This window comes from Phocoena phocoena, chromosome 2 (assembly GCF_963924675.1).
Source record: "Phocoena phocoena chromosome 2, mPhoPho1.1, whole genome shotgun sequence".
NCBI classification, from domain to species: domain Eukaryota; kingdom Metazoa; phylum Chordata; class Mammalia; order Artiodactyla; family Phocoenidae; genus Phocoena; species Phocoena phocoena.
In genome coordinates, this window is record NC_089220.1 from 156,596,319 (window position 1) to 156,611,874 (window position 15,556).

The 15,556-nt window shown below is 40.0% G+C and overlaps 1 protein-coding gene across 1 annotated transcript in view; it reads left to right on the top strand.

Annotated features, from left to right (window-relative positions):
* CELF2 (CUGBP Elav-like family member 2) overlaps positions 1-15,556 on the top strand; it is an 833,081-nt gene that overhangs the window by 197,686 nt on the left and 619,839 nt on the right. The window contains exon 2 of the mRNA XM_065900981.1: positions 11,540-11,577. The gene's annotated coding sequence lies outside the window, so the exon portion shown is untranslated. The remainder of the gene's footprint in view (positions 1-11,539; positions 11,578-15,556) is intronic.

Below are 15,556 nucleotides of genomic sequence, written 5' to 3' on the forward strand. Positions count from 1 at the left end.
TGTTGGTCCTTCTTGGAGTCCTATGATGCTGATTTTGGCCACTAAAGCCATTCACTTCATTTGATAACTGTGGCCCAAAGAATATCTATGTCAGCAGCTGACCCAAGGGGAAAACAGACAGGAAAAATACCTAAAGTTCATTATTTCTCATGTGATGCGCAGTTATCAGAAAAGAGAGTGCTACAGTTTGTGGATACAGGAAATTACATGGTAAGATGATAAGAAAAGTGTGTGTTGGCTAGCCCGTTGAAAAGCTGACTTTATGTTTGAAATTTCTTATCACTGCTGTCAAGGACTCATGTTCCTGGCCCTGGGTATCTATCCTTTCCCTCAGAGATGAATCCCCAACATGCGGCAGAAATATGATTACATTTCCAACTCTACAGTAGCGACCTGTTATGGAATTAGAGCACAGAAAGATTCTTCAGCATGTTGTCTTCAGTTGACTACCACTAGTTAACCTATTGGAACAAAAGAAATCCATTTTGTTAGAAGTGACATTTTGAAAGCAATATTGAATTTGAAAACTCACATTTATTGAGCCTTCTGGAGCTGATGTCAAAGAACGTTGAACGCTTAAAACAAATTAGGTTAAGGATAAAAAGCCATTGAAGCTAGATGCCTATTAACATCCTTGAAGTTTATGAATTCACTCAAAATCTGGGTAAAAGAGAGGTAGGCAAAAGCACGAAAACAGGTTTGGTGGTCCTAGCCAACCGCAAGCTGAAGATAAATTTTCAGCAACTCAGAGGGGTACACACGTTGATATAATGAGGGTAACAACAACAGTTACCTCTTGAGAATGAGTTGAGGCCAGAAGTGAAACGATGACTCAATTTCAATATTCATCGTAACACATTTTATTGCAACCAGTTTGGGGCTCAAGTTTTAAAAAATGGAGTGCAGAAATGTAAACACAATATGATATGAAACAAGTTCTGTGATGAAAGGGGAAAGATAATAGAGGTGATTTACCCTGGGGAAGTGAAGCTAAAAAACTACCCTCAGAGCAATCCTTGGGTGTCTGAAGCAATAGTACAAAGAAGATACAAAGGAGATTTTCTCTATGTTTGCAAAAGATCTAGCAAAGTGAATGTGCAGAAGTAGAGTCTGGCTAGAAATTGCTGCGGGTCCTTTTTACTTAAGCACTGGGATGGGCTATCAAGGAAAAGCTTGGAATCTTAGACATCTTTGAGAAGAGCTGGAGAGAAAACAAACCAGGATAGAAAATCATCTGAGCCATCTGCCTTCAATCCCGGTAGACACAAGAAAATGATGATAGTTCTTTTCTTTTAACTTTTTATTTTATATCAGAGTATAGTTGACTAACAGTGTTGTGTTAGTTTCAGGTGTACAGCAGAGTGATTCAGTTATACATATACATGTACCTCTTCTTTTTCAAATTCTTTTCCCATTTAGGTTGTTACATAATACTGAGGAGAGTTCCCTGTGCTATACAATAGGCCCTTGTTGGTTATCCATTTTAAATATAGCAGTGTGTACATGTCAATCCCAAACTCCCTAACTATCCCTTCTTCCCACACTTCCCCTCTGGTAACCATAAGTTCATTTTCTAAGTCTGTGAGTCTATTTGTTTTGTAAATAAGTTCATTTGTATCATTTTTTTTAGATTACTCATGTAACGATATCATATATTTCTCTTTCTCTGTCTGACTTACTTCACTCAGTATGACAATCTCTAGGTCCATCCATGTTGCTGCAAATGGCATGATTTCATTCTTTTTAATGGCTGAGTAATATTCCATTATATACATGTACCACATCTTCTTTATCCATTCCTTCATCGATGGACATTTAGGTCACTTCCATGTCTTTGCTATTGTAAACAGTGCTGCAATGAACATTGGGGTGCATGTATCCTTTTGGACCGTGTTCTTCTCCGGATGTATGCCCAGGAGTGGGATTTCAGGATCATATGGTAGCTCTATTTTTAGTTTTTTAAGGAACGCAATTCTTGCCTCGCCTTCATGGCGAGGTGTGTGTGGTTTAGGGGAATCTATCTTCATATGCATATCTTACACTTGCATTCTTTTCCTTCCAAAGTTGGATGTGAATAGTTTTAAAAATGATTGAAATAGTTAAGACATTTTTGCAATTGCAGAGAAGGGTCCACGTTAACTGCACAAACTAAAGTCATCATCATTCCAACAAATCTGATATAACCAAGGGAAATAACAATACCAACAAATGAAGCCAGCGTGAAGCCACTCAGCACTGTGGTACTGGATTAATCATGTTGCTCTTTGAGAATGTAAAGCTTTTAATCATGTAGGGCTGCAGTCTTTGGTGAAAATTCATGGGCACTTTATGGGTTTATTTTGGGCCCCAGGGCCCCTGTACATTTCTTTGTGCTAAGTACAATGAAAACCTGTTAAGGGTAAAGAATAAAAATTAATGTCAAGGTGAATAAAGGAACTGAAAAGGTCGAAACTTGTTCCTAGGGCCAAGGAATATGCCTGCCAGTGGAAAAGACCATGGAAATCAAAATTAAATAAAGAGCTTATGCCCATAAATTTGTGGAATTAGCAAAATTGCTGCAAATTGGCTTTCCAATGGCTCTGCATTACGAACACATAATATGCATAAGAATATATTATGGCTATATGTAAGCATATGTATAAGCAGGAGATAAATTTTTATTTTGTTCTTGTAATCCAAATACTTGAACTATCTAATTATCTGGCCTGAAGGAGACAACTCTCAGAAGGCCCATGTCAACCCTGGATACATATAAATGCCTCCTGGTAAGTATATATATATATATATATATAGATAGAGAGAGAGAGAGAGAGAGAGAGAGAGAGAGAGAGAGAGAGAGAGAGAGCGCGCATGTAAGCTGGAGTTACTGAATGCATTCCCCAAATTTCCAGGAGCCTTTTTATTTTTATCTGCAGGAGCCATATTATCCTTACGGATGAATGGTTTATATCTATGTGTATGTACGTGTGTGTGTGTATATATATAAGTATATACATATATATATAAACCTACCAGAAGACACTAAAATTTTGATATCAAATCAGCACCCATTTTGTAGTGGAAAATAAATGTAATACTGATACAAAATATATATATATGATTCTATTTATTTGTTTAATCCCAACTTCAATACCTCACAAATTGGTTTTAAAAGAGGGGTGATGCTATAATTTCACACATCATTTATCATTGAACACTAGGATTTAGGATAGTTCGAGAGATAGGGTAGGATACATCAACATCTCGCAAACTACTCCTAAATATTAAGGTCCACAAATAGCTCATTTGATAGAAAAAGGTCATAAAGTTCTAAGAAAAGAGGAAAAAAAAAAGGTTCTACAAAAACTGCTTGTGCAGGTTTGTCTCATACAATTCACCAGTAATCAGTGGTCCACGAATGCAGCCATTGTCTGCGAAACCTAGAATAGGGTTTTGCCTATCCTGCCAGGCCCGCATGATATTAATGGTGGGGCGGTTTTCCCAGCAGGCTCCCTCCTTCTCCCTGCTTGCACAGGGGAGAAAATCCTTCCATTGGCTCTGTTGCCTCCCTGGCTGGGCTTTCGGGCATCTTAGCTTTCGTTTCTTCCATAGTCATTACCTGCATTTCCAAATCTACTCGTCAACCTGACAGTACAAACCCATTCTCTCCAATGGGGCCCTCAGAGCATTTACCTTTCCCTGTTCCAGGTGAAAAGTGCCAGCCAAGCACCAAGGACTGGGTCCTATCTGTAGATTCCAACAGTCAAGTCAGTTCTGGGTTGAAGGGCCTACATTGGCTCAGTGTCTCCCCAGCGGGGAATGAGTCATGGGAGGACTGTTCAGTGGTCAGTGCCCAGCACAGCTCCAGGCAGCCAAACACTCGTGGCAGCTCTGCCTGCAACCTGTACATGACCTCTGGCCATCTTCACCACGTCTGCCCCTTGAGCATCATAGAAGAAACCAAGATGGGTCTCAGGTCGTGATGGGAATAACAGATGAGGAGGAAAGGAAAGCCTCGAAATGACTTACTTCAGAAACAGCCAAAATTCCCCCTTGAGGGGGAGGGTTACGTGCCAGCAGGAAAGAGTCTAATTCACTCTGTAGCCTATTCTCAGGGTTTTTTTGCTTGTTTTTTGTGTGTACACGTGTGCACGTTACACCACAGCGTACATTTATAAGCCAGCCACCCTCCAAACTAAATCTGATGGAGGGGTGCATAACAGGAGGGAAAACGAATACCCATTCTGGGCAATCAAAAAGGTCCCTGTTCATTTGAAAATGTTTTAAGATGTCAGGTTGAAAGGCGCCAGGCTATTTGAATAAATGAATTGGTCCACAGGCATTATGGCTATGGCAGTTATGGTTATTATTCCTCAAACAGGAATTTTGACTTTTTTTTAAAGTAATGCAATAGAATCAGGAAAAATGTCTGGGAGTCAGCCCCCTATTTTAGTGACAGCCTGTATCAGGGCATGTTGTGAAAATAGACCAAGCGTTTGTTTTAGAAAAAAATAATACATTCAAAATACGTTCCTGCATTTAGTTCCTTCCAAATAAATAAAAGCGTATGTGTGAGTGGCTGTAGGCTAGTGTGCTCAGGTGTTGACATATTGAAATAGAGATGTTTTTCAGCACCAAAGGCCACAGGAATAGTTGCCAACCTGGTCACAACTCTAAATGGGTGTTGAAATATTTCCTATAACTTAAAGAGCATATAAGCTGAGTTATTGAATGCGTTCTCCAAATTTCCAGGCGCGTTTTTGTTTTTACCTGCAGGAGGCATATTATACTTATGGATGGATGTTTTAAACACTCTGCCGTGTGTGGGTCTATGCAAATTCGATTTTTTCAAAGGTGCCTCCGTTAGGTGCACACGCGTTAGCCCCCGATCTGCTAGAACACCTGGGATCAGGGCGCAAGGTGGGATCAGGTCAGACTGAAATAAAATTGAGCCTTTCTGCCCTCTAGGGGCATAGCTCTTACCATTTTCCAGTCGGGACTATTCCCGGCATCTCAGAATGGCAGTTCATTTTAGCATTTTACTCTTAAACCAACCCCGTGATTCTCTGCACACCCTCACCCCTGAACAGACATTAACTGCTCAAATAATATGCCCCAAAGAGACACAGGTCAAAATGGCATCCATGCCAGTTCTTTACTTTTCTCTACCATATGAAAGGATGAATGGACAATTCAGGCAAAGCACCAGCTGAGAGGGAGAGGCTGAGATACCCAGAGATTTAGAAGGAGCATTTCTATAGTTCTGTGAATAGTTTCCACCATTAACATTTTTATCAGTTTTATTGTAGTATAGCTGACGTCCCATAAACTGTACAATTTGGTAAGTTTCATCATGTGTAATCATCTCTGAGATCATCCCCTCAATCAAAGAAGCACCCCAGATTCTCCTTGGGTCGCTTTTTAGTCCTTCCCTCTGACCCCTCCCTGCATTCCTCAACCCCATCCTACAACTTAAAACCTTGATCTGTTAAGGAAGCCAAGCCAGTTGTCCTATCAGGATGGTTTTGATTGGTTTCTTCTTCCTGGTGTCATTTAGCTTATTCCTCTCTCTCTCGTGTTTCCTATAAAGTGGAAGGTGTATTTAGAGGCTTCATGGATGCCTGTTAAGCATTTTTGGCTAAAAATAACATATGTATTTCATGAGGCATCACATCAAAGGCACTTAATATCTGATTGACCCAAATATTTCTATTTTACTCTCCTGATACCAGCTTTTATTTGTCGTTGTTTTGTTATTTTTTGCTTTGCTTTTAATGATATATTTTCTTCCTTAGAAGTTACATTTAAGAAAAGTTAGGTTAGGTTTAAGATGAATCTTAGTTGAGTTATAGTTAAGGGAGTTTTAATGTTGCCTCTATTACAAAATATGTTTCTATCCACCCTTATTCACTCCTCACTGTGAAGAGAGGAAGCTTAGTAGTGATTTGGCAGCAAGAGGTGTGGATTTGAATCGTGGCTCTCTCATTGAAAGCAGTGTGGCCTTAGACAATTTGCTTTTTTTTTTCTTTCTCTGAGCTTCAGTTTCCTCACCTGCAAAATAAAGATGAAAATGTCAGCGCCAAATACATGAAAGGTACATTATATTAACCAAAAGAGATAAGATATGGGTTGATGTTCTGTGAAGAACAGAGTTTTAATCAAATAAAAGTTATTATTGGGCTTCCCTGGTGGCGCAGTGGTTGAGAGTCCGCCTGCCGATGCAGGGGACACGGGTTCGTGCCCCAGTCCGGGAAGATCCCACATGCCACGGAGCGGCTGGGCCCGTGAGCCATGGCCGCTGAGCCTGCGCGTCCAGAGCCTGTGCTTCGCAACGGGAGAGGCCACGACAGTGAGGTGCCCGCGTACCACCAAAAAAAAAAACAAAACAAAAAAAAACTTATTATTATTCTGATGTTTCTTTGAGATAAGAAGAAATCCTAAGTAACATATTGCACAGCTAGAGAAATTGAGACACAGAGAGAGCAAATGACTTACAAAGCTAGGGAACAGAACATCATATTCTTGGCTCCTACCACTGCAGTGGATCCTGGATTTGAAATTAGCGATGCCTCACTGGAGCCAGGACCCCAAGACCTAGAAGACATATCACATGCTATCACTCTCAAAATGCAATGTGCTGGATGATGTATTTTCTCAATAACCCCCACCTAACTACCATTGCTAATGCCAACGCTTCCAAGACATCTTCACTTATCCTCACAGATATAATTTTCTTTCCCTCTCTACCCTAGACAATTTCACCTAAACTCCTCTTAGAGATTCTACACATTTTTCACAGTATTATTGCTACTTAAGATTGCATGCCTCTTGCAGGCAAGGACTGAGTCATCTACATGCCTTAAACATAGCATATACTCAACATATATTTGTGAAACTAAATTAAACCTTCAAGAGTTTGAAGTTAAATTAATAATGCCCGAACTGGTTGGTCAGCCCAGCTGTGACTATTAGACAAAACAAGTCACTTACCCGAAACCAAAATTCTGATTAAAAATTGATAAACATTAAAATAAGTTGTTTATAATTTAGCCCTTAGACTTTTAATAACTACAAATGCCAAATTTAAACTTGAGGAATAAAATTGAACCTGCCTTTATAATCTGTCATTATTCTAAGGGCTAGATGAGCTAAATATTTAACCTTTATTTGCCTTCATTTATTAACATTATAAAGGATTTTAATATAGTCCAAAAAGAAAAGAAAAAGCAGACTAGCTCAGCTGTTCATGATTTTATTTGACAGCTGTAAGGTAATGATGACTATGACAATGTATGGTCTGGGGGAAAAAATCTGCCAAAATTATTCTCTGGGGATATTAGAATATACATTTACACGATGTTAATCAAGTGCTTTGACGGGTCACATCATTTACATCCTCAAAATTAAATAGGAGCCAAGTAAGTACCATTTATACGATGGCCAAATAGGTCCTGTGGCTGGTGGACAAGGTCACTGGGTGCAGTCTTTTCTACTGGGTCATAGAATGTGTGCTGCTCAAGGGTCCTGGCATTAAGCACATGGATTATATGGAGACAGTGGAAACCAACTGCCCCTTTTGGAAGCTTAGAAGCAATTCTGACTGATTAGGACTGGGCTACAGGACAAAGAGAAAATTAACGTTTCTCGAAGATTCTCCGAGACCATCAATCAGAATGACTTGGGTAGTTCTTGAAAATGCATATGCCTGGGGCCCCAACACAGAATACTGAATCAGTATCCCTGGAGAGGGACCTGCCTAGGAATCAGAGTTTCTAGACAAGTTCCACTGAATGGTTGTTACACATGATGAAATTTGAGAGCTGCCAATAGTGCGTCCAATGGATGTAACAGGAGGTGATGACAGCCCCCCCGCCCCCGTGGTTTCTTCCCTTCAATCACGATCTTTGCTTGGAAGCTACCCGGCATTTAGTGCTTTATTTAAATGGCCCAAATAAGGCTCACTCCTCCGGCTTTGGGGGAACCCTAACTGCTATCTGCTAAACAATGAAACTGGTTGCCACGAGGTCAATTTGATTGAGTTGTTCAGTTGGCCAGAACAAGCCACTAATCGATGAGACTGGCCTGATTATTTAGGGCCATATGAACAATGGAATCAGATGAAGCCAGGTAATGCAATTACCAGGAATTGACTTGTGACAGTCGATGTGGGTGACTTTTAAAAGGCTGTTACTTTGGAAGACGACCCAATAAGTTCCTGTCTTCGGTCTCTACATATCCCTCTGTCTGAGCAGACCACTGATGGAGGAATGTATCAATAGCAAGATTCTGCTACTTCGGTGTACTTTGACTATTCTGCTGAGCTAGTGGCCAGCCAGCTTTATAATTGTTTTCTCTTTGTGATCTATAACTATATTATTTTGGGAGAGAGAGCCATGTTCCCAAGAGCTAGCAAATTTTTTTCCAAACTGTGTTGATTTTTAGGTTATTTTCAAAGGTCAGTAAATTATATCTGATACCTTAAGAAGTTAAGTGAATATTTAAAATCGTTTTACCTTGCTGTGACCACATTATATGTCTATTTTCAAGCTATAATCAGCGTTGTCAGACACTAGGCAGTGACGACTGCTAAAGGAGTTCAGTGATCTGGCTCTAAGGAGGCACGAGCTTTGTTTGGTCTTTCTGTGTGGCGGTGATCTTTCTACCTGACAATGTTGCATCTGTTGTGTTGGCAGGCAATGACTGCAAAAAGGACAGAAACTGGGGCTAAATGGATCTTGACGGGTGCAGGGGACTGACTGTTGATGGCTTTGAATCCGCCTTGTTATCAGAGAGTTTAGATTTTTTTTTTTTTTTTTGGTGGTACGCGGGCCTCTCACTGTTGTGGCCTCTCCCGTTGCAGAGCACAGGCTCCAGACACGCAGGCTCAGCGGCCATGGCTCACAGGCCCAGCCGCTCCGCGGCATGTGGGATCCTCCCGGACTGGGGCACGAACCCGTGTCCCTTGCATCGGCAGGCGGACTCCCAACCACTGCGCCACCAGGGAAGCCCAGAGCTTAGAATTTTTTACCTAAGCACACATGAGTCCCAGAACTGGAGAGGTGCTGAAAAGGGGAGAAAAATCCCAGTTCTCGTCTTTAAAGGAAGTTACAATTCACTGTTATGATCATATGTGGCTCTACTGAGTAGCTGAGATTTTAGTCCTTTGATCTAACCTATACAGATGGGGTTTGTTCTAGTACAACTAAGTAGAACAAACAAGATAAATTACATACTCCATTGCAAGATACACATGTAAGCAGTAGGACAGAATTTTTAAGACTCCAGAAAATGGCAACTAAAACAAATTAAGATCCATATTCTATCACATGACCACGAGAAGTGTGATTCTTGAACAACTAAGTGACTTATTTCTTCATGAAAAATAAATAATAGTCCTTGAGTAACAACACTAAGGACAAAATGGCAATCTTTTCTTTAGCTGAATGCTTTAGCTGTTAAGCTGGACCTGAGGATGGTTCTGTAATTTGCTGGAAGGAGTCACGGAACTTGTGAAAGCTGCTACACTCACAATTATGGTTTATTACAGTGAAAGGACAGAGATTAAACTCAGCTTAGGGGGGAGGCACCTGGGGCAGGATCCAGGAGGGTTCCAAGTGCAGAGCTTTCAGCCGTGCTCTCCCAGTGGAGCTGTGTGGACAGCGCTTACTTCTCCCAGAAATTGTGTACAGCAAAACATACACAGTAAACAGCTGTGAAAGCCCACCCAAGCCTCGGAGTCCAGAGGTTTAACCGGGGCTCAGTCACATGAGCAAAGTCGGTCACCTGCGGCGCTAACCTTTGTCTCCAGCCTCTCCAGAGGTTGAGTTTCTGCTACAGGGTCCAAGCTGCCCATGGGCTAGAAATCACATTGGCAGCATAGATTGTCTGGAGCAAACCAAGGCCCCCAGGTAAACAATGACACTCTTATCAGGCAGGATATCTCAAGAGCTGAGGGCAAAGGCCAGACCTCTCTTTGGGCAAGGTTAATCCTTTACTGTACATATGTGAATATATATGTTATGTGTATATATCTTTTCATTAAAAATACAGTTTGGTTATGTCTGTTTTTGAACCTCATAGAAATGCTTCATATATATCATGATATGTATATACTTATATGTTGTATTTCATTTCTTTCAACATTTCTTTTTGACTTATTCCATATTGAGTTAATGTTCTAGATATTCTTATCAAATATTAAGGAGAGTCTTGAAATCTTACTGTAAAATAAAATGTGGATTTGATAGGTAACTAGGATCCAGCGATGAAGCCAGCCTAGAACTTGCTGCGCAAACAGCTGACTCCATTTGTTCATGAATTTCCCCCACATAGTCTGTGTCCTAGAGGACCCCAGAATGAAATACAGTTACTTTTATTTTAATGGTCCGATAAGCGATCACTTGCCTACCTGTAATGATGAGCCTCAGTCATTAGGATCTTATCATATCATCCTCCCATGTCCCCAACAAAGATGAAATCAACCACAGGCTAAGGGGTCAATACATTTTTTCTTAAAGGGCCAGGTAGTAAATATCATAAGGTTTGCAGGCCATATTCTCTCTGTTCCAACTACTTACCTCTTGTAACTATTTACGTACTTACCTCTACAATGCTGTTGTAGCGTGAAAGCAGGCAGGGACATGTAAACAAATGTGTGTGGCTATGTTCCAATAAAACTCTATTTATGGACACCAAGATTTGAGTTTTTATTATTTTCACAAACTGTGGAATATTATTCTTCTTTTGATTTTTTCCGAATCCCTTATAAAGGGGAAAAGCATTCTTAGCTCATATAAAAATAGGTAGCAGGCTGGATTCGACCCTTGAGCCATAGTTTGCCAACTGCTGGGTAGGCTAGTGGATTCAGAGGTTCTAGAATTGGGTTCAGGTTTTCCATTTATAATAGAATATTCTTCACTGCTCCTAATTCATCAGTCTTATACCACTGACGAGCATGAAAATGAATTGTAACTCATCTAAAACATTTTAGAACCCAGTTTTTATTGCTTGGTCAATAAATGAAAATGTTACACGTAGTAAATGGATTTCAGTAAGCATTGGACCAGAACAACTGGCTAATGTTCTAGATTTTACAACCTAAATAAAACAGACCAAACAGATTCCCGTAATAATTCTGTGACATTAAGTCCCTAGATAGAATTTCTGTGGCAAAGGAAGGGTATTAATTCTCTTCCTTCCCCACAGTTCAATCGATATGGATAAAATAGAAGGTAGCCATCAGGTACCAAAATCCCCAAGATAATGTAAACAAACCCTAATAAAAATCGTATCAGCACAGATGTGGCAGAAATCAGTTATTCAGCACCATCACTTTATTCTGATGAGGACTGCACGAGTCCCCCACAACTGAATTGTACTCCTGCCTTCACTTTAGGTCAATGAGAAAATTCATCGCACGTGTTTAATTGTTATGCATTGTTTTCATTCCATCTTTTTTTTTTAACAGAAAAAGAGCAAATTTTAAAAATAATGTTTGCATAGAGTATCTTTCTCAGATTAAAGGACTGAACCTAATTACCTGTGTTTTTTTCATCTTTAGATCTGCAGAGCTTGAGAAGGAGTGATCCAGCCACACAGGTAAGAGCTTGCCTCTTTTGCAGACGTAAGATGGACAGCTTCAAGATACCTGCTAAAAAGGTAGTGATGGTGGTTAACTCACGTGAATTTGATTTTCAGGTTTTCTGCTTTTTATGCTTTTTGGTGTGTGAACATTTCTGTTGTTTCTCTTTGGATTTTTCTCTTCTGGATTGTGTTTACTGTTGAGTGTGCTCCATCACCTCTTTGGAGCACATTTATACCAAAGCTTAGTCGTTGTTGAATATTGACATCCCTGTATGACTATTTGATTTCAGAATCCTATACCGCTATTACTTTTGGTTGTTTGCAATGTGTTTTATTTTGTTTATCCAAAACATCAGCTTCTTTTGAAAAAAATTATTTTGAATAAGGTTTTTGGAAGAATATATAGAAAATTAGGGCTATGGTGATAGTTTTGAGGTCGGAAGCAACCAACAGTATGCCAACACCATCACTCCTGAATTGACAAAATGGCATACCACACCCAATGACTCTCAGTGTCACATTACACCTGTTCATACCACTCGGCGAGAATTTGTGGAAAGAGATCATAATCATCGTTTTCTTATCTGTGATTTTAAGGATCAAAATAACAATACTCAAATTTAAAAGGATAATTAATTCTCCTTCTTAAATAATTGAACACAGGGGCGCTGTCCCCACTGTAGCGTTTCTATATCCAGACCTCGTGAAGATTTATGCACTGCCCATTTTTCAAGACAGCCCGGGAGATGCACTGAATGAAACTAATCATTCTCAAGTCATCCTCATAGAAAGGCTATTCAGCATCCTTTTCCTTCTTCTCTTAGGTTTTTAAATATCATTGCAAATGAATATTGATAAACTCTGGAGCACTGTTACCGATAAATTATTTCTATTAATAGCAATTTCATTCATTAGAGCTTTTTAATTTGTTTTGGCTTTGTTGGTTTTCATGCTTGTGTCTTTCATTTTTTTAATATATTCCATTTTTCTGTCTCTTTTCGAAGTTTTAATCCAATTACCAGCCCTGTAAACAAGCATTTGCTGCATCTCCAGTAGGTGCACTGAACTGTGAGTGGAAGTGATTTCTGATTAAAGACAGGCTAATTTTCAAGGGACAAGAGGAACAAAATGCAGTGAACTGAATAAAAGAATAATGGATGATACCTTGTTAGGAGACATATGGCACAGAGTTAGAGCACAGATGGAAAAGGGAAAACTTACTTAATCCTAGAGTACATATGCATTGCATGGATCGTAGTTGTGATCTGGGTCACATATGATCTGCTTGGTTATGAGAGCGAAGTTATTTTGCACACTCTATTGCTCAGGAGTGTTCAATAACATTAGATTAGCTTCTCTAATTGAGAGGGTGACGAAAAGCAATTTCGATCCTGTAAAGCCCTTGAGTTTTGTCAATGGGGCCAAAAGCATGTGCCCTTAGGCAAGAGCATTTCCAGGATTTCTGGATTTTTGATTTCTTATCCTTCTCCTCCTTTCTTGGTTCCCTTTCTCCACCCTGTTTTTTTTAGAACTTCTACCTTCATGGCCTTCTACTCCCACAAAATAATCTCACGAATTTCCTGCGCCTTGAAGTATGATTAATAACATCTTGGGAGTTGTCTGTTACAACCTTCACGCTGTAACAGGCTGTCATGTCTGGGGATCAAAAGAGGCACCACTGATGATGGAGAATTATGTTTGTTTTAATATGAGACAAGTTGGGCAAACAAAGGGAGTCATTGGACCATCACAAAGCCCCTAAAAGGTGGGGGTCACACTACAAAGTGGCTTGATCCTCCCATCAGTGTGAAGGCTGACCATGATTATTACCTCTTCAAAGCAGAGGCAAGACAAAGTGAGTTTGGAAACTAGGCGTCACTGTTTTCTGGCCCTATTCTTGCCAGGCATCTGAGTGATGGTGTGAGGGGCGGGGAAAGTAAGCCCTTTGCATTGGCAGAGGGTTCAGTAGAATAAAGTTTAAAAATCACAGCTAATGAGTACTTTGTCATGTTAAGCCACCTTCCATCACAAGAAGAGAGCATCCTGTTTTGAAGCTCCTAAATCGGAGAAACAAGATTTATAGGCTACAGAGTCTTCAAGAAAACCGGCAGGCACATAATAATCACAGCACTGGAAGCTACGTCACTGAGAATTTAACCACTACAGGTTAAGATTCCTCCATAATAATGAATTCTCTTTAGTCAAAGCAAAGGTCGTAAAGGCAGGAGACTGAATACAAATGGCCACCAGAGACCAAAATATCAATTTTTCAAAGAAAAGAAGAGCTTGAAAGGGCTGTCAGAGCAAGTTAAACGTAGTGGTGCGAAAACAGTAAACTCTTAATTTGCTCCATGTGTCGTGTGGATTTGAAGAGCCTCTGGAAATGGGGAGTCCAAAGGTAGATAGATCAGCTCAAACTTTGGCCCTGGCCTCCTCTTCTCAGAGGCCAAAGGATACTGTATCAAACACCTGCCTTCTGATGGTTTCATGAAGCATAGTCTGCCTCTACTTAGTAATGCAGCTTAACATATTTCTTTCGGTGCTTTGGGCAAACATTAAATCATAAAACCTTGCACAGTATTTAAAAGACATTTAGCTGCCAGATGATGAATAAAATGGGTGATTTAGACACTGAAATCCAAAGTTTGATGTCATTTTTATCATCTCATTTCATTATACTATAAAATACAAAGCTGTAATTCATAATGACAATGACAATCATACACCATATATTCTGTAGATTCACTTCTAACACTTAGCAGAATGCATTTCAGACAGACTGTATAGCCCATATATAACTAACAAATAGGGCTTTTGTCTCAGGGGCCAAACCTAAAAAATCAGATGGTCGTTTAAATCCTGACTTAATATGAGGCTGACTTTGTAACTCAGGACCCCTATTGATAAAGCAGACTTTTAGAAACAGTCTGTTTCCTAATAGACCAAGGGCACTTGCAAGAGCTAGATAAAGAGAATAAACACAAATAAGACTTGAGTAAATAAAAACTGACTTTCAGAGGGTGAATAATCTAGTTTGGTTTTCTACATTGATCAAATTCACTGAACAATTGCTTAGTAGACCTCTTTCTTTACTTAAAGAGTCAGAGGAAAGAGACCACTTCAGAATGGAAACGTCAGGGCAAGGAGTGAATTGCTTTCTACCGTCTTTGTCACCCGTAATTGTCACAGGATTCATTGTAAACCGCAGCTGAGTCATCAGGACCCTGATGTGACGGGGAATTTTATTCACATTTCCTCCGTCAACATGGTGACCATATTGTGAGAAGTTGGACTTCATTGTTGACAAATAGTATTTGATTCTTTCAATCTGTTGATAAGATTGGGGGAGTGTTTTACCTTGCATGGTCCTATGCTGTTTGCAGATTAGCTGGCAAGGAGTTTGAAGTCATCACCATGCAAGTCTAAGTCAGATAACTTAAAAAGGAAACTTAATTGCTGAAAAACTCTTAACTTCCTGGGGGTGTGTATGTGCTTCGTAACCTCTTGTTAACTCATCCCTTCTCCAGTCAAGCAGGGCCAACTCCTCATCGTATCATCAGGGCTGGTCTATCCTCTGATGACTGGTCCTGTGATGTGACTTTCTCATCTTCCTGTATCTGCGGCTCTGAGTCCGCCCTCGTTTCACATTCTTCATTAAAGCTTAAGTAATGGTTTTCCTGCCTAAATTCTTGACCTGTCATAATCATATACTCCTTAATCCTTATTTCAGAACACTCACCCCTCATCTATTTTGGTTTTATTTTCCTAGATCTGATATGTGTCTGGGGACCACTGCTCCCTTCCTATCCTCAACCCATGAAAACGCCCTGTGCTTAAACCCCGTGGCACCTCTTCCATATCAGTATTTCAAAAGAGTCTATCGTAAAGTCACTGCACAGATTGACATAATTGCAAAGCACTGATGCTGTGGATCTGAGAGGTTTTTTTGTTAATGGATACCATAGTCTATGCCCAAAAGGACTGCCATAGAAAT